The following is a 24,120-nucleotide window of genomic DNA, read 5'->3' as shown; positions in this document are numbered from 1 at the left end:
TTTCTTTAGCTTTTGGTTTTCCTTACCTTATCTTTCCTTCTGTACAGGATGGTTTTAAGTGGTGGAGTGGGCAATGTCTATCCTGGAGATCGTTGTTCATCATTGCTTGTTGGTTCTTGTGGAAATGGAGAAATGCACAAATTTTTCAAGAATCAAAGGAGCCTCTTTATGCAATTCTTCAGCGTATTATGGCATGCCATGACTCTTTTCATCAGGGCGACTCACAGCCAAAAAAAGTCTGCAAAAAGAAGCTGGATATCTTTTCCTATCAGACTCCTGCCGCGTTCTTTGATGGAGCTGAGCGCAACCATAGCTGTGGCTGCGGGGTCATCGTCGTTATAAGTGACAACCTTCACTATTCAATATCTTGGCATGGTGGTTTTGGCTCAAACTCTCTGGCGGAGGCTAGGGCTCTCACAGGGTTGCTTGCCTTTTGTGTCTTCTTGGGCATCCAGTCTATTTCAATCTTTGGAGACTCGAAATCGCTCATTGATCATGTAAACGGTCTGGGCCTCATAAACTGTCCACATCTCCTTGGATGGTTAAGCCGCATCAAGTTCTTTCGGAACTTAATTAACCAGATTTCGTTTCAGCATATTCCCCGTTCCTGGAATGCTCAGGCTGATATCCTCTCAAAGGATGGTCTTCGCATGCAGCCTGGTCTGTGCTCATTAACAGTCATGCATGATGGTATCTCCTTCCTCATTCAGGATTTCAGTATCAATGGAATGTGACTCTCATCCATGGCAAGGCCGCGAGCTCACTGAGCCTTTGTCTCTATATGAATGTGTATTATCATGCAATCCTTAGTTGTTTTTGTTTCTTCTGCGGCAAAATGATTTTGTATCAGATCGGATAAGTAGATATGTTTATGTTTCTGTTTTAGATTTTGACGAACTGGGAAAATCTGTCCTTATATTTAGTATCTGCTTCTGGGCATTTCTTTTGCCCTCAAAACTTGTTATGTATTGCATATCTTTATATTTTCTTAATATAAATCCATGCTGGTTTTTTTCCTCTGAAAAAAAAAACCCATGGTTTGCCACTAATTTTATGGAAATTTTAAATTAACCAATGGTTTGTCATTAATTTTATGGAAACTATAAACCATTTCAATTTCGAGATTTGATATAGTGATTTCTAATTTATTGGAATTCTTGTGTGTTATTTACCATTGCTGGTTAGTTGGTTGTATCGTGTGCAAGTTAATTGGTTGTATTGTGTACAAGGAAGATTATAAATAGAGAAGAATAAAGAATGATTGAGAATTTTGTAAAGGGTAGAGGACATACATAGACCTCCTAGTCTTTTAAAATATAAATCTTTTTATATAATAATGAAAAGAAAGTGCAAGAAGAGACTTTTATAGAGAATCCATGTTGGTAAAGACAATAAGTCATAAATTGTTTGATTACAAATCAACAAGCTATAAAAATCATGCTAGGATATGACACCAAATGATATATGGAGAATATACAACTAACTTAATATCGAAGATCCAATGAGAATATGTACTTCATTAAGCAATCTTCAACTATGACATTAGATATGGGTGTTATAATGGCCCCATTCTGAAAAGATGTTGAAAACCTCCTACAATGGGCATGATTGCTCGACTCACACCGAAGATTCTTTATATCATTTTCCCTCTCTTCTTAGCTTCTAAACAATGATTTTAGATATATAACACCAATTTATAGACATGTTAACTTTTTGTTAAACATTAAAATATTTTTTCATATTTACAACATGCAATGAAGCAACATGCACTCTTTGTAACATCATCATTTGCAAGCATAACAATTGGACATTTGTACTTTTTGTCTCATATTATTTAGATTATCCTACACATTCTGATTATTCCTCCAATATTGAGTGATGTATTCTTAGCATTGGGACTTGATTATAATTTATGGATAACACACCTACATGAAATAATTATGATCAATCCATAATCATCACTCAATGTTGGAAAACAAGTTTTTGGATGTTAAGGATTGAATTATTTTCCATTCTAATTATAAACTAAAGTTACCTATTAGTATAAATATTACAAGAAATAATTTCATTAAAATGTTATCCTCTCAAATCCTTTTTTTATCCAAATTATGTTTCTCTTTATCTTACTATTTTAATAAAATGAGAAGAAATATACGTATTTATATCTATATTTTTTTCATAAAATGTAAACATTTCTTATAAAAATATACACATTTCTTATAAAGCTATATTATTATTATTTATAAAATGAAAATTTTATACACAATTTTTGCAATTGCAATTGTTTTTAAACACATTTAAATATAAAATTTAAACCTATAACTCTTTGCATAATTACCATTTCCTTAAAAGATACGATAATAGAGATATTGTATTTAACAAATATTTTTTTGAAGAAACATTAATACTATTTCTATGCCTTTATTAATCAAAAGACAAATTATAAATTCGTACTAGATCTTTCAAGAAATATTACAAATTCTTGTTAAATTCTACAAACAATATAAATATTATTTGTGTATAAATATAGTTGGAGATTGATAGAAAATTATATTCTACTACTACCGTAATATGTTGCCCCTCTTGGTTAATGATATGTGAAAATTCAAGAGTTTATAAAATGTGAAAATAAATATGAATATTAATTTACTACCTTTTAATATGATTGTTTTTTAAATTATTATTATTATTATTATTATTAAATATTGGATTTTTATTTAATTTATTATTTTTTTCAAGACAAAAAGAAATTGAATATGTTTCTATTAATAAGAGAGCCATGTTTACATGTACATATTGTTAAAATGTAACATCAGATATATAGCCACATGGACAACTAATCAACAGTCAACAACAACCAATACTAGCCAAAACTCTAATATTTGAAATCAGTTGCCTCCAATACCTACCAAAAAATAATCATATACTAATTCATCATATAAGGCCAACAAAAATTAGGATGAAAATATAAACTCCCAGAAAAAGATGTGGTAGTAAACGAGTCATTGAGGCTCAAAAATAAAAACAAAAGAGATAGATTTGTCCATGAGCGTGAAGGGGAAAAATTGGTACTAATGTGACGTCCCTGCAAGTAAACAGAAAATTTGATGTGACCCAAATTCATTGAAAGTCCTTTCTTTGAAAAATTCTTAGCAACAACGTTGAATTCACTATGTCGATGTGAAAAGGTGACCTGTTTTTTTTTTTTTCTAAGTAAATCTATTCTATTAATAAGAAACAAAAATATGATTACAATGAGGCTTGGGCTTCAACAGTACTAAACATTTGTTATCAGAAAAACCCGACTGCCCCATCGATGGGGAAACCAGTCCATTAAGGCAAAAAGAACCCACACATGGGTTATCAGTTTTAAACCAAAAAATATCAATCATGGCAGAAGATGACCAGGAAAGTTCAAACAGAACAAAATATTTCAAAAAATAACCAAGCAGCAGAATAAACACCCAGCTGGCAGAAGGGCGACACCTAGTTGCCAAGTGTCAATTCTATAAGTCATATGGGGCAGGCTCCTCCTCAACGCGACACGCGTATTGGTACCAGTCATCCTCCTTCGTTGACGCACCAGCCTGAAGTCCATGATCGGGTTGAAGGCCAGCGGAGCTGCTAGCAGCTACATGCAGGTGGGACGTGTCTCCCATTCGGCTTCCTGGAGTCTGCGTGTCTTCAACTCTACCTTCCGCAGCATGTTGACTGCCACCTGTCTCCTTGCCAAGTAGGGTGGTAACACCCTCGTCCAACGGTTGCTTGCCAGGGTCACGGGCGCTTCTGAACCTGTGAGCAGCCCGCTGCTGCGCCTCATTGCTCTCCAGAGAAGCATCCTGAGGTTCATTTTCCTCATAGAAAATGATGGTGATAGTGGCTGTGATTATGGGTCGATTCAGGGTGCTGCGGAAGCGAAATTGAGTTGAGTGAGGAGCAGGGTGAGGGGGGAGGGGAAAAGAGGTTGTATGGACAACAATGTCTCTCTGGCTAGCCCCCTGGAGCAGAGTGTGTCCTCGGCCACTTCGGGTATCAAGGTACCTGCCAGGTGTTAAGACTCTGGACACCACATATCTCCACAATGGTATGATATTGTCCACTTTAGGCCTAAGCCCTCATGGATTTGTTTTTGGGCTTTACCCCAAAAGGCCTCATACCAATGGAGATATTTGTCCATCCTTATATACCCATCATCTTCCCCACTTCTAGTCAATGTGGGACTTTGGTCGTATACCCAACAATCCTCCCCTCGAACAAAGGACCATCGAGCCTCCCCTCAAATGATTATCCATCCGTCCACTCTCTACTAACCAGGATTCTCCGCTCCAATGCTCTATCCCAGGTCAGCTCCTCTTCACCGTGTTAGGACCAAGACACGTCCATGAAGAATCCGGAGCACACCGCCTGTCTAACCGAGCTCATCCATGGATCCCATCGTGATATTACTGGGGCCCACCACCTTCGTTCAACATTTCGAGGATTCATCCATTTGGCTAACTTCGAACCTGGCTCTGATACCACTTGTTAAGACTCTGGACACCACATATCTCCACAATGGTATGATATTGTCCACTTTGGGCCTAAGCCCTCATGGATTTGCTTTTGGGCTTTACCCCAAAAGGCCTCATACCAATGGAGATATTTGTCCATCCTTATATACCCATCATCTTCCCCACTTCTAGTCAATGTGGGACTTTGGGCGTATACCCAACACCAGGGAAGGTGCTAGAAGGATTATGGATGTCAGGGGAAGGGGAGGGGGAGGCAGAGTTTGGGTTGGGCGTTGCAGGAGGGTGGATGCCACCACCATGGCTACCTCCTCTTCTGCTACACAATCGGTGATGGATGTGCGCCATGGCAGTGTTCGAAGCAGAGATATTAGTGGAGAAATTGGCTGAATGGATGGGCAGAGGCTGAGAGAGGGAGTTCTGGGCAAGAGTCAAATTGCAGAGCCTTGTTTGGGAGAAATGGCTCCCGTTACCAAGGTCTACACAACTGAGCAACCAGCATCTTCTTCTAGTAACATTTCGAGAACATCGTTGTGCTGCCTGAGGTGGGCATATGCTATGGAGCAGGGGGGAGAGGCATGAATATGTTCTGTGGAGTCCATTGCTGTGCGAATAATGGATAGATCTCAGCCAGAGTACCCATTTAATGCAATCTGTAGGCCGCCATGAATTTGTTGCAGGCTGGCATGGGAGGGAACGCAGGCGGCCATGTGGCCCATCCCCTCGCCGCCGGTCCATCTAATCATCATAACTAACATGGTTGTCACCCACATCCAGGTGAAAAGGTGACTTGTTGGAAAAGTCCTCTGATCTTGTTTATTTGATGCATCCAATGGACGAAATGTGGAGGGGAAAAAGTAGTCCCATTGTTAATCCAATGTATGGTTATCTGAGGATCGCCAAAGATATGAAAAACATCGGGGTTTAGTCGCTTCACACAATACAGTAAACTCCATAATGCAATAACTTCCACTCTGTTAGTTCCATGTTCTCCATTCCAACGAAAATGATACATGAGATCTGCGTTAGTAGCAATGCAAACTCCATAATCGTAACATTGATTATGGGATGCCCCATTGAAATGGTTGATAGGAAAAGATGTGAGTGAGGGTGAAGACTTTATAATATTTTTCATCATGTAACCAATGGTCCACCGGTATTCACAGTACAAAGCATAGATTTTGGAAGAAATATATTAAAACTCCATTTTCTGTTGTATCAATGTTTACTTTATTTTACTGGAAAAGTAAGTGTTTAGCATCATTTTTGAGGACTCTTTTATTCAAACTCCAAAGGCCGAAATATTTAATTAATTTGACCGGTCTTCCTTTATGAAATTTAGCCTTCTGAGAATACTTCTTGGTTAATTTTGTGCGAGGGAGGTATTTTCGTGACTAAATTTACCCCAATGGCGTATGCAACCAATGGTTTGTCACTAATTTTATGGAAATTATAAACTATTTAAAGTTCGAGATTTGATATAGTGATTTATAATTTATTGGAATTTTTGTGTGTTATTTGTCATTGCTGCCTAGTTGGTTGTATGGTGTGTAAGCTAGTTGGTTGTATTTTGTGCAAGGAAGATTGTAAATAGAGAAGAATAAAGAATGATTGAGAATTTTGTAAAGGGAAGAGGACATACATAGACCGCCTAGTTTTTTAAAATATAAATCTCTTTATATAATAATGAAAAAAAAAAGTGCAAGAAGAAACTTTTATAGAGAATCCATGTTGGTAAAGAGAGTAGGTCATAAATTGTTTATTTACAAATCAACAAGCTATAACAATCATGCTAGGATATGACACAAAATGATATATGGAGAATATACAACTAACCTAATATCAAAGATCCAATGAGAATATGTACTTCATTAAGTAATCTTCAACTGTGACATTAGATATGGGTGTTATAATGGCCCCATTTTGAAAACATGTTGAAAACCTCCTATAATGGGCATGAAGGCTTGAATCACACTGAAGATTCTTTGTATCATTTTCCCTCTCTTCTTAGCTTCTAGACAATGATTTTAGATATATAACACCAATTTATAGACATGTTAACATTTTGTTAAACATTAAAATATTTTTTCATATTTACAACATGCAAGGAAGCAACATGTACTCTTTGTTACATCATCATTTACAAGCATAACAATTGGACATTTGTACTTTTTGTCTCATATTATTCATATTTTCCTACACATTCTGATAATTCCTCCAATATTGAGTGATGTATTCTTAGCATTGGGACTTGATTATAATTTATGGATAATACTCCTACATTAAATAATTATGATCAATCCATAATCATCACTCAATGTTGGAAAACAAGTTTTTGGATGTTAAGGGTTGGATTATTTTCCATTCTAATTATAAACTAAATTTATCTATTAGCATAAATATTATAAGAACTAATTTCATTAAAATTTTATGCTCTGAAATTGTTTTTTTATCCAAATTATTTTTCTCTTTATCTTACTATTTTAATAAAATGAGAAGAAATATAAGTATTTATATCTATGCTTTTTTCATAAAATGTAAACATTTCTTATAAAAATATGCACATTTCTTATAAAGCTATATTATTGTTATATGCACATTTCTTATAAAGCTATAATATTTTTTCATATTTACAACATGCAATGAAGCAACATGCACTCTTTGTAACATCATCATTTGCAAGCATAACAATTGGACATTTGTACTTTTTGTCTCATATTATTTAGATTATCCTACACATTCTGATTATTCCTCCAATATTGAGTGATGTATTCTTAGCATTGGGACTTGATTATAATTTATGGATAACACACCTACATGAAATAATTATGATCAATCCATAATCATCACTCAATGTTGGAAAACAAGTTTTTGGATGTTAAGGATTGAATTATTTTCCATTCTAATTATAAACTAAAGTTACCTATTAGCATAAATATTACAAGAAATAATTTCATTAAAATGTTATCCTCTCAAATCCTTTTTTTATCCAAATTATGTTTCTCTTTATCTTACTATTTTAATAAAATGAGAAGAAATATAAGTATTTATATCTATGCTTTTTTCATAAAATGTAAACATTTCTTATAAAAATATACACATTTCTTATAAAGCTATATTATTGTTATTTATAAAATGAAAATTTTATACACAATTTTTGCAATTGTTTTTAAACACATTTAAATATAACATTTAAACTTATAACTCTTTGCATAATTATCATTTCCTTAAAAGATATGATAATAGAGACATTGTATTTAACAAATGTGTTTTTGAAGAAATATTAATACATTTTCTATCCCTTTGTTAATCAAAAGACAAGATATAAATTCTTACTACATCTTTTAAGAAATATTACAATTTTTTGTTAAATTCTACAAATAGTAGAAATATTATTTATGTATAAATATAGTTCGAGATTGATAGAAAATTATATTCTACTACTACCATATTATGTTGCCCCTCTTGGCTAATGATATGTGAAAATTCAAGAATTTATAAAATGTGAAAATATATATGAATATTAATTTTACTACCTTTTAATATGATTGTTTTTTATATTATTATTATTATTAAATATTGGATTTTTATTTAATTTATTCTTTTTTTCGAGACAAAAAAAAAAAATTAACATGTTTCTATTAATAAGAGAACCATGTTTACATGTAACATATTGTTAAAATGTAGCATCAGATATATAGCCACATGGACAACTAATCAATCGTCAACAACAACCAATACTAGCAAAAACTCTAATATTTGAAATCAGATGCCTCCAATGCCTACCAAAAAATAATCATATAAAAATTCATTAGAAAAATATGTGGCAGTAAACAAGGCATTGAGGCCCAAAAATAAAAACAAAATAGATAGATTTGTCCATGAGCTCGAAGGGAAAAAATTGGTACTAATGTGACGTCCTTGCAAGTAAACAGAAAATTTGATGCAACCTGGATTCATTGAAAGTCATTTCTTTGAAAACTTCTTAGCAACAACGTTGAATTCCCTATGTAGATGTGAAAAGGTGACTTGTTGGAAAAGTCCTCTGATCTTGTTTATTTGATGCATCAAATGGATGAAATGTGGAGGGTAAAAAATAGTCCCATTTTTAATCCAATGTATGGTTATCTGATAATCACCAAAGATATGAAAAAAATTGAGGTTCAGTCGGTTCACACAATACAGTAAACCTGATAATGCAATAACTTCCACTCTGTTAGTGCCATGTTCTCCATTCCAACAAAAATGATACATGAGATCTACGGTGGTAGCAATGTAGACTCCACAAATGCAACATTGATTCTGGGATGCCCCATTGAAATGGCTTGTCGGCTGGATAAATCGTTCTTGCGGACAAGACCGATCTCCCTAGTATCAACAGATATATAGCGACAAGCAGAACAAGCAAATCTACCTTTCTCTAAATATTTTGTGATTTATAAATAAAACCCAAGAGGTGTTTTAGACCCTACCTTAAGTCCAATGCTAGTTTGTGGCAGCCACGCTTCGACTGTCCGAATGAGTTTCCTTTTGAGAACCTGCAAACACAAACAATAACACATCAAATAACACCTGCATAGCCAATATAATAAACCATATTCATCATGGTGATCAAGGAATCCATGAAATAAACCATAGAAGAAAGCTTATTGAGAAAAATAAACTTGATTGTATTAACTTTGAAAAATAAGAAGAACTTTACAACCTTGGTGCCTTGATGTTGTACAAGCTCCTCCCAGGGTCCAAGCAAGAATCTCCTATACTTTGACAAGCGTTCACACTCTTCCCAATAAGATCAAAAGGTATGTAATCTCTCCTCTCAAGCTCAATTAGGAAGTCTAAATTCCAACAGCATTTACCCTAAAAAATATTCAGCTTTCAACCTTCCTAGTAACCAGCCCAGTGCCTCATTTTATAGTACAGAGGAAGGAAGTTACAGGTCCACCTTCAAAGGGATAGAGTCCTTCTTCAAATGGATAAGCTCCTCACATCAAGGGGTTAGCTCCTTTAGTTATGGGATGCATGAACCACCTAGGAGCGAACTTGCCACCTCAAGATTCCTTCTAGAAGTGTCCAGAATTAACCCAAAGTGAGTTTTTAAGAATAAACTTGTGCCTTTTTGACTTTTACAGGGGTCCGCACCCATTACATAGAAACAGAGCGGGCAGGTCTGCAGGGGACATGACTAGGGGATGTGGGACCGCAAGTAATGCTAAGAGAAAGTGCGGAACCAGAGTTTTAGAGATTTTTAAGGACTTTCTCTCATTTTTCAAGGCTTGACATGAAGAGCTGAGGTTTAAGACTTGCATAGGAGGAAAGTTGAGTGGTGATAGACTCACACTTACTGCAGAATGTCATAGTGACAATATTTTGTGTAACAGATTGCCCCCTAAAGTGCGAAGTTTTTAATAGATGGGGATTTCATTTGTCATCTAAGAAGAGTGAAGTACTTTATCATTTCGAGGATCATCTTGTGGAGACCCTGGTTGGAACCTGTAAAAACACTCAATACAAAATATATATATGTGATCATATCATCGCTGAGGTAGGCATTCCCATACTCAGATCAAAACTGACTATAAGGCTAACTAAACTGCTCTGATATAGGAATGATCTTGTAATACATCACAAGTATAGACATATGTAGACACAGTATGGGCGCAACCATCTGTTTATGAATAGTCCACTGTATAATGAATAACAATATTCCTCGTAGCCTGGATGGTGGAAACTAGATCCAGGGTCTTGATTTCTACTTCCCAAAATAGTACGATTCTATCCATGTGAATGAATGTGTCGAAGTCGAACATGGTAGAAACCACTTAATTACCAATCAATGACGTAAACTGTTAGTCTCCTATACCAACAGGGTTTCATTTTTCATGATTGACAGTGGAAGTGCCAAAAATGTTCATCTTTGGTGATACAAAGGTTCCATCTTTTGTGAAAGAAGCAGACAGTTAAAAAATGTAAAGAGGGTATGCCTTAAAAGAATAATCAAAAGGCAAGAAAATGAATTGGTCAGAAAAAATAATTGAAATGAACCCCAAAGAAAGACCAAGAAAGTGGCCAACCAAAATGCCACTGCTATCTTGATGGGTGACCCAATAGTTCAAGCTGGGCCATGCCATGTTTTAAATTGCCTGTTCTAGACTAGAGAATCAATACTTGTTCAAACAGTTCAAGCTTGACAGATGATTAGCTGGATAGAGAAAGGGAGGAGCCCAATTGCTTAATCTGGGCCCTTGGAAGACATAAGGGTAGATTTAGATAGGAGGGCAGCAAAAATAAAAAAGGACTATCAGGGTTTGCAAGGCTAAGTGCACCCATCCAGAAGAAGAAAGAATGTTAGGTCTATTAGGTAGGGTAGGCAGTTGGAGGTTGCAGAAACAAGGTCTAACCACATGATATATGGAAAATCATATCTGATCTCACCAATAAGAGAAAGGCAAGAACAATGGTCTATATGGAAAAACTATCAAAACATGTCTAACTTCCCTCATTTCCCTTCAAAGGATTTCTTACTAACATCCCCTTGAGGACTTTAGGATTTGCCTAAACAGTCCTCCCTGCACTTCTCCCTTGTGAAAGCCATTGCAAGTTGTGACCTTCTTCTTCAAAAGGAAGCCACATTTCTTGTGTAAAGTCATCACTTCACACTTCATCCATCTCTGGTTTCCCACTTCACCCCACATACCCATATTAACTTCTAACCCTATTATATAGCTCCCTAAGTACATCCCCACCCCTATTTCTTACAAAAACTATAGAAAATTCCCAAAAATATATTAAATATCCCACCCTTTTAGCATTATAGCTAAATAACATGTCATGGGAGACATTAGTCCATCTGGGACTATAGTCAACCCTTCCGAGTCCTTACCCCGGAATTAATCTAACCCCTGGTTAAATTAATAGCCTATACCTAAACCCCCATTCACCTAAACCCTTGCAAAATTGCCCCCTCAAAGTTAAAACCCAATGTTTTTAATGTTAAAGTGTTTAAACATTTTTCATTACACATTATGGCGCCATGGCCTGCGCTATTTCCAACCCCAAAACCTACCAAAACTAAGGTTTTTGAACCCGCGCCGTAAAATATCAATTAAATATTGGGCGGGTCCCGCTCCCAAACCTGCACACCATACAACAGGCCCCGCCAGCCGTTGATCTCCCGCCGCGCCTGATCCAACGGTGGGCGGGTGATATGGGCCACGGATATGCCGAACTTTAACGTCCGGGGGATGGGCGGTTTTGCCGCCGTACCCCCGCCACGTGTCGGCAGCCCGGGGTGTTCGGAGGCCTCCCCCCCGAAACCACCTTTCCCCAAAGGCGGTGCGGGGAAACCAGAAACCACCTCCCGCAAACCGGCCACCCCCATTACGTCAGCGCCCTCGTCACTGTGACGTCACGCCCAGGCCCCCGCCACTATCCCACGTCGCCCGCCACTCTGTCCTGACGCCCCCGCATTCTGCCACCGTGTCCCGCCACGCTGTCATCCCAGTCAGCATCCATGTCACTCGTCCGTACCCGGGGCCCGTTGATGACGTCATGCTGATGTCATCGCAGGAAAGCGCCAAAAGTGCGTATGCGCCAAATTTGTTGTTAAAAAGGCCAAAAATGACCGTTTCTTGTCATTTTCACAATACAAACGCGGCTGTGTTGTTCTGCTGGTCACCTCCAACTACCTCCAGATTCCAAAATTCGCTGCTTCGGACGCCGCCACCCGCCAATTCAACGACAGTCTTCGTCCTCCAAACAATTCGACCACCCTCGGCGTTGGCTAATCTAGGTATTTGCCAAATTCAACCCGTTTGCCCGTGTTCTTCCCATTCTCTGCAAATTTTTCCACTGAATTGCCTAAAAACTCCTAAATTAATGGTGATTGTCCTGTAAATGTTGGCCTAAAACAATCTAAACCACCCCCTGTTTAAGATAGCCACGCACCATACACAATTTCACCGTTGCACAATCGTTTTCGGGCTTAAATTCGACGTACTCTCACACCTGCCCGGCATTGTTCCCTTTTGCCGTGTTACCATTCAAGCTCTCAGTATAACTAATCTGCAGTCTTTTTCTCCTTTGCAATTACCCTCACTATCTATAAATTCTGAGAGTTCACCAGAAGAAACTAAAGTTCTAATCAAATTCTTCAAGTTGTTCTTTTCAAAGGCAACTTTGGCTCCAGCTGCACTCATTCTGCCACTTCTCTTCTAAGCCTCATAAGCTATCATATTCGGCCTGTTATACTCAAAAACTGCATTCTAAAGTTCACACCTGAAAGTTCTCCAATGGCTACACCATCAGCTCTCAGTGTCACTCCTATGAATCCACCAAACAAGGAGCTTGAAGCCATGCCTCTTGCTGATAGAGATTACCTTATCCAAGATCTTGTGGGTGACAGGAACCACTTACAGACCTTCTGCCAATTGAGAAACAACTATCTGAGCAACAATGACACATATGGTATATGGGAGTCCAATCTGCCTTATTATTTCCTCCCATCTGTTAATATTTTTCCAGAAATCATCCGCTTATGTGCTGAGAACTATGATCCAACTCAGAGAACTGTTAAGTCTCCATCTGGGAGCATACTTTTCCACATTAATCCTGACTCCATCAACCAAATGCTCAATTTCAAGCAGACTCAGCTGTTGTTTCCCTTCTCCATGAACTATTTGCTGGATGCAGGCGCCAGACTCTCCAGTGCTGACATTGAAAAGGTCACCAAGACATTCATGAGGGCAGACCGCCAGCCTACAGGGCCACCTCCTTTCTTATATGTCCATTTCAATGATGTAGGCAAGCTCCTAGTTGATATGATCTCCTATGTGCTAGGCTTCAAAACCAGTGAGCACATTGATGAGACAGTGCTGGTATTATTAGCTGCATATAGTCCAGGCCAGCCCCCTGCCTACAAGTATAACTTTTCCAAGTTTATAGCCAATAAAATACATGACCAGCTTTTGAAAGTGGATAGGGAGGGAGTGTTTAAATATTCATCATATATCTACCACTTATTCATGTATTATCAGTCTGAAGTCTTCCAATGCCCCATCAAGAAATTGGATTCTAGGGGTGAAAAGAGGTATGTCATCTTCTAGTCATCAGTTTTCCACCAAGGTCAAGACTCTCCATATTCTTACTGTGAGTTTGTTGACCAGTTTGTCTACCCAGTCTCCTGCCTCTTGATGAGATCCCCTCCTCCCGCACTGTCATTTGAAATCCAAAAAACTTTGCAGCTGTCCAAGAGTTATAAAATAGGTGACTGGTACCTATATCAAAACCATACAGTCATCAGAATTTATGGCTGTGAGCTCTGTCCTTACAGGCTCCCAAGGTATGTGCCAATGAGATTGTTTGCCTTGGAATACTATAGGCAACTCATTAGTTCTGACCTCACCCACTTTCATAGTGCCAAAAAGAAAGCCCACCTCAAATCCAAAGACCATATGGGCCCCTTTATCATGAATAAGAAAGAAGGTTGGCAAGAGGCTGATCAAATTCTCAGGGATAAATATAAACTAAAGAGAAGCTTCTGGTGGGTCCCTTATGACCCAGAAGGCTTCATCAGTGCTAGAAGAGTCAAATACAGGCTGCTAGGGTATGATCACTGTAAATATCCACAAATTGAGCAGTATGCCAACCAAGATGAATGGTTGCAAGGCACATTAGTTGAGGAATTAACTCAAGAAGAAATAATGGAGAAAAATGTCAAGGATTTAGAAAAAACTCTTGACTTAGATTCTGTGCAGCAGGTAACTTTCAAATAGCCACATCAAATTGGGGAAGGTACATCCACTGCTGCAACCGCACCAGCCACCCAGGGGCCATCTACATCAGCAACAGCTATAGAAAAGGGCAAGGGGATAATGGGTGCAGAAAAAGAAGTAGTCACAGAGAAGCCTGCCTCCTCAATTGGGCAGCAGCAAGAACAGACTCCTCCACTGCAAACAGAGGCACCAACAGTGCCTGCCTTACAGACCCCTGCACATGAGGAAAGAGGCAAAAAACGAGACCGAGAGGAGTCCACACCTGCTAGTGGATCCACTCAGGAACCCGAAGCCAAAAGGCAAAGGGTTGATTCTCCAGTTATAGAAGAAATCAGTGAAGAGATCCTTGGAAGCCCAAGGAAAGAAAAAGAAGACAGCCAACAAACAGCCACAAGCTCTTTTCAACAAGAGCAGGAAATACAGCATGACATGGAGGTATCCTCCTCCACTCAGCAAAGCAATAAGCCATCTAGTACCAAGGCCACCTTCAAAGAAATTAAGGCACAAAATGAGCTGCTAAGAGTGCAGCTATATGACCAATTTCTCAAGGCAACACCGGCCAAACAAGAAAGGCTGATGGCAGCATATGATATCAAAGAGGAAAAGATAATCCTTAGCCATTTTAAACCCAAAATACCGCAGCCTCACTCAACTGCAGATTTTGTTAGAACAAAGTTGGAGGTCATGGCAAAAGACATTCACCCCATGGATCAGATAGAACTGCATAAGCAAACAGGGGAAATGGTCTATGCCACATTGGTAGACAGGGCCACAATGGCCCATGAATTAAAAGAATCTCTGAAGAACACCAACACTCAGCTTGACTTAGAGAGAATGTCCTCCATGGCCAAAGACAACAGAATCAAAACATTGGAGGACATTATTGTGGACTTAGGACATGATCCTAAGGATCCTAAGGGTTTGAGGGCCCTCATTGTTGTAGGGAAAAGTATCCGATTCGGATGACCCTATCCCACTCTAAGGGTGATAGTACCTCAGCAACAACTGTAAACAAAACTACTTAAGGTTTACTTCTTTATGAAAGCAAGAGAGAATGAAGAAATGCACTAACCATTGCCTTGCGCTTAATATTTGCTCCATTCTCTTCTCTTTGCTGCTTGCTCCTAGCTCTTTGCCCTTTTGCTGGCCCAGCTACAATGAGATCCTGCAAAATAACAAAGAAGGAAACTACAAGAAGCATGCATTCATAACTGATTCAAGGATTAGCATAAATCAAATATACAATCATCACAATACATCATTGAAACAAATGCATATAGAAGAACCTCAATAGCTTTTATTAATGGAAGAAGTAAAGTTCTGAGAAGGTTACAACCATTGAAGGCCCCAATCCAGCAACACCTCCCAGCAGAAAGAATTTCTCCTCTTCACCTCCTTCAAGCAATCACCCAATAGTTCTATAGTGAAACCAACAGCATATCATTACTTTGCACAAAATTCCAGCCTCCTGAGCTCATAGGAGAGAGCTCAATATATAGATGAATTGAGAAAGGATGAGTCAGTTTGCAACTGATGTGTAGCTGCCTTGTGTCCTCTCTCTCTTCAGTTGATCTTCAGTTCTTGAGTCCACTTCGAGAACCTTGCTTCCACTTGGAGAAACAGAGCCTCTGACTCATCACAAGGCGAAATCCCTGATCCAAGTGTCACTTTTGGAAGATTCCAGAGCAATGACTCAGTGTGCCACTTGTCCCATCTCGCTCAGCGCAGGTGGCCTTTGTTCTACCTGCTTTGCAACGCAGGTACACCATGGAGGAGTTGAGTTTCAGCGCAGAAGCCTAGTGGAGCACCTGCTTTGATTTCAGGATTGCTTGTTTTTGAGTGTTTTCAGGTGGAGAACTAATCTGAGAGCTATTGGTTTGCTGACCTTGTTCCTCTAGGGGTAGGAACATCATGTTTAGGGACTTTGGATCCCTTGGATTATTGACAATTCATGCCTGATGCTGCAAGGCACAAAATTGTCTGTAACAGATGCCCCCTAAAGTATGAGGTCGTTTATTGGGTGAAATGCTTTATTAGGAGGATCCGAAGTTCATTCAATCTGCTGAGAAGTGTCCTGTAATAAGATACAATACAATACATTATTTTTCATACTTTTTCATGATCTAGCTGAGGCGGGCATTCCCATGCTCAGCTTTATAAATTCATTTTGGTACATAGAACAGACGATCGTCTGATGGTAGACTGATAATTCTCTGCTGAAATTATCATCCTTTGAGAAGGATGATCATCTGCTGCAATGATGTACACATCAAATGTCTTTATATCCTGAATATATATCGCAGCCCGAATGGATGAAACTAGATCCGGGGTCTTCAATCTCTTCCGATCTTCACTCGATGTACAAGTTGATCCATGTGAGAATTTCTTGAAGTCGAACATGGAAAGACATCGCTTGATTACCGGTCAATGATGTAAACCGTTAACAAGCGCGAGAGGAATCACCGATAAGGATGATGACCCTCAAGGTACAGCAGTACAATTCACATGGTGGGAATAAAGGACTTGGCGTCGACCACCATGCAAAATCCCCTGGTCGAAGGTCATTGATGTATACCTATCGCCGGAAGTGAGAAACTTGCCATTGAGGCATGCAAGCTTCAAAGTACTGAAGGGGTTGTTCCTAGATCAACTCCTTGGATAATGAGCTGATGTCGACAAGGAGCGATCCGTCAAAGGAGGGCCTTAATGAATCCCACATCATTGACACGGAACGGAGCTAGTGATTGTGATGAGGTGAAAACAAACTGTGATGTATGATTCAGGGTGGCGGTCATGAAATGGATGAAGGACAATGTATGGCAGTGGATGGGACACGGTTGACTCTTTGTAGAACAACATCTCTTGAACATATAACGACACTGATGTGATGGATCGGTAGCATTACCCCAACTATGGATGGTGTGGCGAGGACCATGGTGATGAGACCGGTGAATGAAACAACCCAACCCGATGTGATACGGAGGACAAAGTGTCATGTTCAAGAGCGACTTGCTACCATTAAAGCTGTGAGGTTCTCCAAATTTTTCCCCAGTCATTGCTGACCAGTACCTCTTTATTTTTGTCAAGCTTGAGGAGGATAACATATGCTTGTTCTATAACCTGCCCTTCGGGCAAGCCCATCGCTATGTTTTAACGAGCCTAACGATAGGGAAACTCGTTCTCGTCTAAAGACAAGTTTGTCGCTATTTAATGAATTTAACGAGTCTAACGATAAGGATAACTCGGTCTTTTTCATTTTTAGAAAGTCTGAAAAGGTACATAAAGTCAACTCCAGAATTCCTTTTTCGTCATCTAATCCATTAAGTCCAAAAAATTATAAAACAATACAGAAGGGATGAGTTTTCGGTACTTTTAACGAGCCGAACAAGACAAGCGCTCGATCTTTTTGTGCAATAATCCCTCAGGTCCAAAAAGATTAAAATCTAGAGGAGGGATAGCTCTTCCGGTTGTTTAACGAGCTGGAAGGCCAAAACTCGGCAAACTTTTCATATTTTACGAGTCAGGAGAAAAGAGCTCAAAGGAGACTCGTCTTTTGAGGAACGAGTGATAAACAGGGATAGCAGCAGATTCCAGGTACAGGTTGGAATTTTCCAATCACGGCAGTGTCACAAGGATGGCTTAGTGAAATCACTCTTCGCAGCTGTTCCTCAAAATGGGTAAACAAACATATGGAGATGAACGATTGGCCAAATGAACGGATGGAGGTGAGACTGCAAGAACACGACCAAGGGCTTTAATATGGCTGTCAAAGGTTACATTTACCAAGGTTATTTACTGGTTCATTTTTTCTGGGTGAGCTCGAACTCTAGGGGAAGATTGCTCACAACTTATGTTTATTTTTTAACGAGCATGAACTATGTGCTAAAACTGCTCGATTTTGCATTTATTTTTTAACGAGCATGAACTTTGCCAAAACTGCTCGTTATGCATGCCCCTAGCATCATAATAACGCATGTCAAAGGAGGGTGCCCCCGAAGCTTCATTGCATTCAACTTGGTGGTTGGAATGAAGGTTTACCTTTGAATTTTGAAAAGGGGATTTGTTTCATTTTTTAATGAGGTTGACATAGTAAAAGAACTATCCTCATGACTCCTTGTTTCATTTTTTAACGAGGTTGACACGAGATAAGAACCATCCTCGGGGCCCACTGTATTTACAGTATTTCCATTAGGGCGATGATCCATGCTGAAAAAATGTTTAGGAATCTTCTGAATCCGTTGGATATAGAATATTTCATATTGTAGGTTTCCACTGTGGCTACTTCCGCCAGATTACCCGCCGGCGGTAGGGCAAAAGTACCCATTAAGGTAGGGTCTTTTAGGAGACCTACTCCAATATTTTGGAGCGATTGATTACTTTCATGGATCATTGTGCTGCTTCCCGTAACTTGAGAACTGTTGGGGAGAAATGTTTGTTGGTCGATGATTGTAATTTTTCCTTGAAATGGAAATACAATCCTCCTGAAGTAGGTCGACACAACTGCAGCCATGGCATATATCCAAGGCCTTCCCAGTAGGATGTTGTAATCGAGGTTTCCGTCGATTACTTCAACATCAACTTCTACTGTTTTGCCCCCCAGTTCAACTTGCAAGTTACTTAAAATCCCGTATGGAGTGTATGATCGTCCATCAAATGCTTTTAACGTCGTTGACGATTTTGACAAGGGTGGTGAGCCTAAATTTTTCCAGCAACTCATCGACATAAGACATGTAGATGCCCCCTCATCAATAATTGTTTGATGAACAGTTTTGTTGAGGGCTTTCACTTGAATAAGGAAAGCTAATTGAGCTGGTAACTTAGGGTCATATCCTTTATGATCAAAGGCCACAAGATTGGAATCCATCGGGCCAATCCCACCTATTGCTGATAATAAAGTTTGCTCTTGGGAGGGGAAATTTTGCTGTACCTCAGGCGTCGACATAGCGGATGACGATTGAGCCAGGTCCTCTATTATATTATAATCCTGTGTTATTTTCTCACGAGGATTAAATGTCGATTTGTGTACTACTCCCTTTGGCGACTTTATCATTGGTTCAGGAATGATGGGTGGCACGACTTTGGTCAAAGTTGTTGTTGAACTACTAGGTTGTTTATTTGCCTTGTTGTTCAACTGCTTTGGATTCCTGTAATCTTTATTCCTTGTCAAAGCATTATTCTACTGCTTTGAGGTAGACAACATAAGCACTTGGGATCGGGAAGCATTTTGATTAGCAGCTAGACTTTGTCTTGGATTAGGAAACGGATCAGTCAATATTGCTGGGGTTTTTGAACTCTTGAAGAGTTTCTTAACTCCAGGTATATGTGGACAATCTTTCGTCCAATGATCCTCATCGCATATATGACACCCTGTCGGGGGTTTCCCTTTCCTTTTCATTTTCTTCTTGCCCCCTGGTTGCTTCAGTTGTTTGCCCTTGTCGGTCGACATGGCATTTACTTCTGAGGCAAGAAATTCGTCATTTGCATTTTGACTAGAAATTTTGCGTTTGCCAGTCACGCCATTGCCGGCGTGATAGTCAGTATTCGATTTAGGAGGGGGAGGAATTGAAAATTCAGGTCTGGGGGCATCAGGTATTTTGTCGTAGAGCGTGCCAGACTGAGTATATACTAAGTCCAGATATTGAGCACGAGCAATGACCTGCTCCTCTGTTACGACTCCTCCCTTGGCCACATCTTCCGTTATAGCCGGAAGTAACGACTTTATAAACCATTCAGCTAACAGTTGATCGGGAACGTAAGTTTTCACCATCTTACGACGACATCGCCACTCATGTATATGATCAGATATGTGAGTGGCTGTTGTCTGTTTGAAGTTGGTAAGGAGTTCTGTTCCCGTTTCATACCTTATCGGTAATTGAAAATGGGTTAGGAAAGTTGTGGCTAAGGAGCTGAAATTGTCGAAAGAGGCTCTGGGCAATTCAATATACCATTTAGCCGCTGGACCTGTCAATGTCCTCTGGAAGAGGCGAAGTCTTATCGAATCATCGTTTAGAGTGTTCGATGAACACCACAGATGAAAAGTCATGACGTGATTCGACGGGTCTTCACCTGGATTTCCATTGAATTTAGGAATGTCCGATGGAAGTTTATGCGGAATCGCTGGCCACCAAGGGGCATAAGCAATTGGATCATTCGTCAGCCGGTTTAGATCTGGTAATTCTAGAGTTGCTACAAAAGGCAACTGATGGTTCAGATTAGGCGGAGCATATCCAGGATAAGATGGTATCGCCTGAGCAATGGGTCTTTGCAGACCAGCATAATGCTGACAACTTTGACAAGGTTGATGGGTGTAACCATTATAGCATGGTTGCCCATTACTTACAAAGACTTGTTGCTCAGGTCCTTGATATGATTGCTGGAATGGCGGTTGTTGAGATTGAACCAGCTCTGGTTGCTGGACCATTTTCTGTTGACCAATACTGGATGATTGACCAAGATGAGGAGTCACAGCACTTGTTTGAGCCTGAGTCGCTCCAGATAAGGAGGCACTACCCTGAGATTGTGATTGATGCAACGCATTCACCATAGCAGGAGTAGTGGTAATATTCGACACAGGGTGTACTGGTTGCATTGAAGATACAACTCCTGGTTGTTGAGGCAGTATTGGTACCCAACCGCTAGATGTGATTCCAGTTTGACCTGAACTTTGTTGTAAACTCCCATATGGTTGTTCTCCGGGAGGGAACAATGAAAGAGCATACTGCCCTCCACATGGTGGAAATCCAGTACTTAAAGGGTAAATTGGCCTTTGAAGACACATTGGATCAATTTGTTGAGTTTCAACATAAGAAGTACCAGATGATAATCCGGATGAAGAAATAGGAACTAACCATATCGTCGTCCCTGATGGGACTCCGGCTTGTTGTTGACAATTTGCCGGGACAGATGGTATACCAGCGAACATTGTTGGAGTAGCAGCAGGAGGTTCTGTTGCCGCTGTGTCGGACGACACAGTCCTAGATGTCGACGGTTGTTCAGACATATCTAGTCTATCCAAAAGATTTCTTAGCGATTCTACAAGAACTTACGATGCCAAAAGACTAGCTTTGAAGATCAACGCAGGAATAGGGGGTGATTATGTTCCGTTTAAAATGAATTTTATATGACGACGCTTTAGACACAACTTGCTTTTTCACTTTTTAAGAGTCGAGAAAAAGCTAAAGATGACTCTAGTCTCCTTCGATGTATTAACGAGCCCGAAGTGACAAATGCTCGGATGGACTTTTTCAGTTATAGAGTTTGAAAAAGGCCAAAAGAAACTGCTCTGGAGATCTAGGCAGAGGGTGTGCCAAACCTTTCTCAAAACCACGGAATACGTTTTACGGTACGTGTGGTCAATCTTCGTGAATGCTGTGTTCACTGCATTGCGATCAGTAGGGCGGCCGACACGGCTTCCTAAGGATAAAGGATATATGCCTATAGGGGTCTCCCAATATATACTCGACGGTACGTGGGAGCACAAGTCCGTTTTAGTGCCACCGACTCTCAGGAGGAATCACCCACCTTCGTAGAGATCGACAGTCACTACGTTTAACGACGCCGGAACACGTCTCTAGCTTAGACCTCTATGTGTTTGCGTTATGTTTCAATGCGTTGTTAGGTTCATTCAGTATATTTTAAGTTGATCTTTTTTAAAGTTTGCCTTTCAAGGTTCACCACGAGATGTATATGACAAATTCCTAAATGCAGCCTAAGATGAGAAGCAAGCTTTTTCAAATCTTTTTGACTGATGAAAATCTTAACTACTGAGGAGAAGAAAGGAAAATCTTTTCACACAGATCATAGAGCACACACTAATGCAAAATTTCCTAAATCAGCATGCAAGCGGTCAAACGCAAACTGCACAATGCATGTATTTTCTTTTCCCTTTCTTAATGTTGATGTATTACAAAAAGAAAGTTGTTATTTAACTTTGATTTCGATTTAAAGTGAAAACAAACAAGCTTGTCCAAAATCAAAAGACACCTTAAGATTTACTTGTTTAATCACTGGAAATACATGAAATCAAACCATAATGACGAAAGCAAAAAGACTAATCAGCTATGGACAACAAACAAGCTAACTCTTTAGACCAGCAAAATGCCTAACACAGGTTCAGATCTAAGAGGCCAAAGTAAGACTAGTTCACTTTCGTTATGGGAAATTGTAAATGATGTAAGAAATACAAAAGAACAAATACAATTTCGTTATATAACAGAGGCGGAATGATGGCAAGTAAGGTTGGTTTCAGAACAGGTACAAGACTGGTAACTGGCTGCAAAATCTATAGTGAAAACAGGCAAGAAAAAGGGAGGAAACCCCAAATGCACAAGGCAAAATTGGGCCAACGCAGGTGCTACACAGCCAGTCTGGCTCTCAGCGCAGGTAGCCCCTTCGGGACCTGCGTTGCAAAGCAGGTAGCCTGTGTACTACCTGCTTTGGAAAACGAAAGTTGCGTTCTCACAGTTTCCGGGTCACAATTTTCTCAAAAATTCACAGTTTTTGCTCAAATCAGAAGCTATCAGTCAAGCACACACTAAGGGATGACAAGGAAGACGAAAAGCTATCACTAAGAGCTTACAAGGATCCTTGTAGATCAGCTCTTCAAATCATGAACATGCTCAGAAATGAGCTAGAGTAGTTGCCCTCTACTTCGCTTTTGATATAGTCAAAAGCTTTTCGATTTGGTACTCTTTTGTTCAGGAAATGAATAGCAAAATACTACAAACAATCAAACAGATACGATCCCCAGCGGAGTCGCCAGTTTGCTGTAGGGAAAAGTATCCGATTCGGATGACCCTATCCCACTCTAAGGGTGATAGTACCTCAGCAACAACTGTAAACAAAACTACTTAAGGTTTACTTCTTTATGAAAGCAAGAGAGAATGAAGAAATGCACTAACCGTTGCCTTGCGCTTAATATTTGCTCCAATCTCTTCTCTTTTCTGCTTGCTCCTAGCTCTTTGCCCTTTTGCTGGCCCAGCTACAATGAGATCCTGCAAAATAACAAAGAAGGAAACTACAAGAAGCATGCATTCATAACTGATTCAAGGATTAGCATAAATCAAATATACAATCATCACAATACATCATTGAAACAAATGCATATAGAAGAACCTCAATAGTTTTTATTAATGGAAGAAGTAAAGTTCTGAGAAGGTTACAACCACTGAAGGCCCCAATCCAGCAACACCTCCCAGCAGAAAGAATTTCTCCTCTTCACCTCCTTCAATCAATCACCCAATAGTTCTATAGTGAAACCAACAGCATATCATTACTTTGCACAAAATTCCAGCCTCCTGAGCTCATAGGAGAGAGCTCAATATATAGATGAATTGAGAAAGGATGAGTCAGTTTGCAACTGATGTGTAGCTGCCTTGTGTCCTCTCTCTCTTCAGTTGATCTTCAGTTCTTGAGTCCACTTCGAGAACCTTGCTTCCACTTGGAGAAACAGAGCCTCTGACTCATCACAAGGCGAAATCCCTGATCCAAGTGTCACTTTTGGAAGATTCCAGAGCAATGACTCAGTGTGCCACTTGTCCCATCTCGCTCAGCGCAGGTGGCCTTTGTTCTACCTGCTTTGCAACGCAGGTACACCATGGAGGAGTTGAGTTTCAGCGCAGAAGCCTAGTGGAGCACCTGCTTTGATTTCAGGATTGCTTGTTTTTGAGTGTTTTCAGGTGGAGAACTAATTTGAGAGCTGTTGGTTTGCTGACCTTGTTCCTCTAGGGGTAGGAACATCATGTTTAGGGACTTTGGATCCCTTGGATTATTGACAATTCATTCCTGATGCTGCAAGGCACAAAATTGTCTATAACACTCATGAAAAAGAAAGATGATGA

This window comes from Pinus tabuliformis, chromosome 4_2, assembly GCF_031772625.1.
Source record: "Pinus tabuliformis cultivar Carrire ecotype Pingquan chromosome 4_2, CPIR1, whole genome shotgun sequence".
NCBI classification, from domain to species: Eukaryota; Viridiplantae; Streptophyta; class Pinopsida; order Pinales; family Pinaceae; genus Pinus; species Pinus tabuliformis.
The sequence above is the reverse complement of the archived record's forward strand: the minus strand, read 5'-3'. Positions refer to the sequence as shown.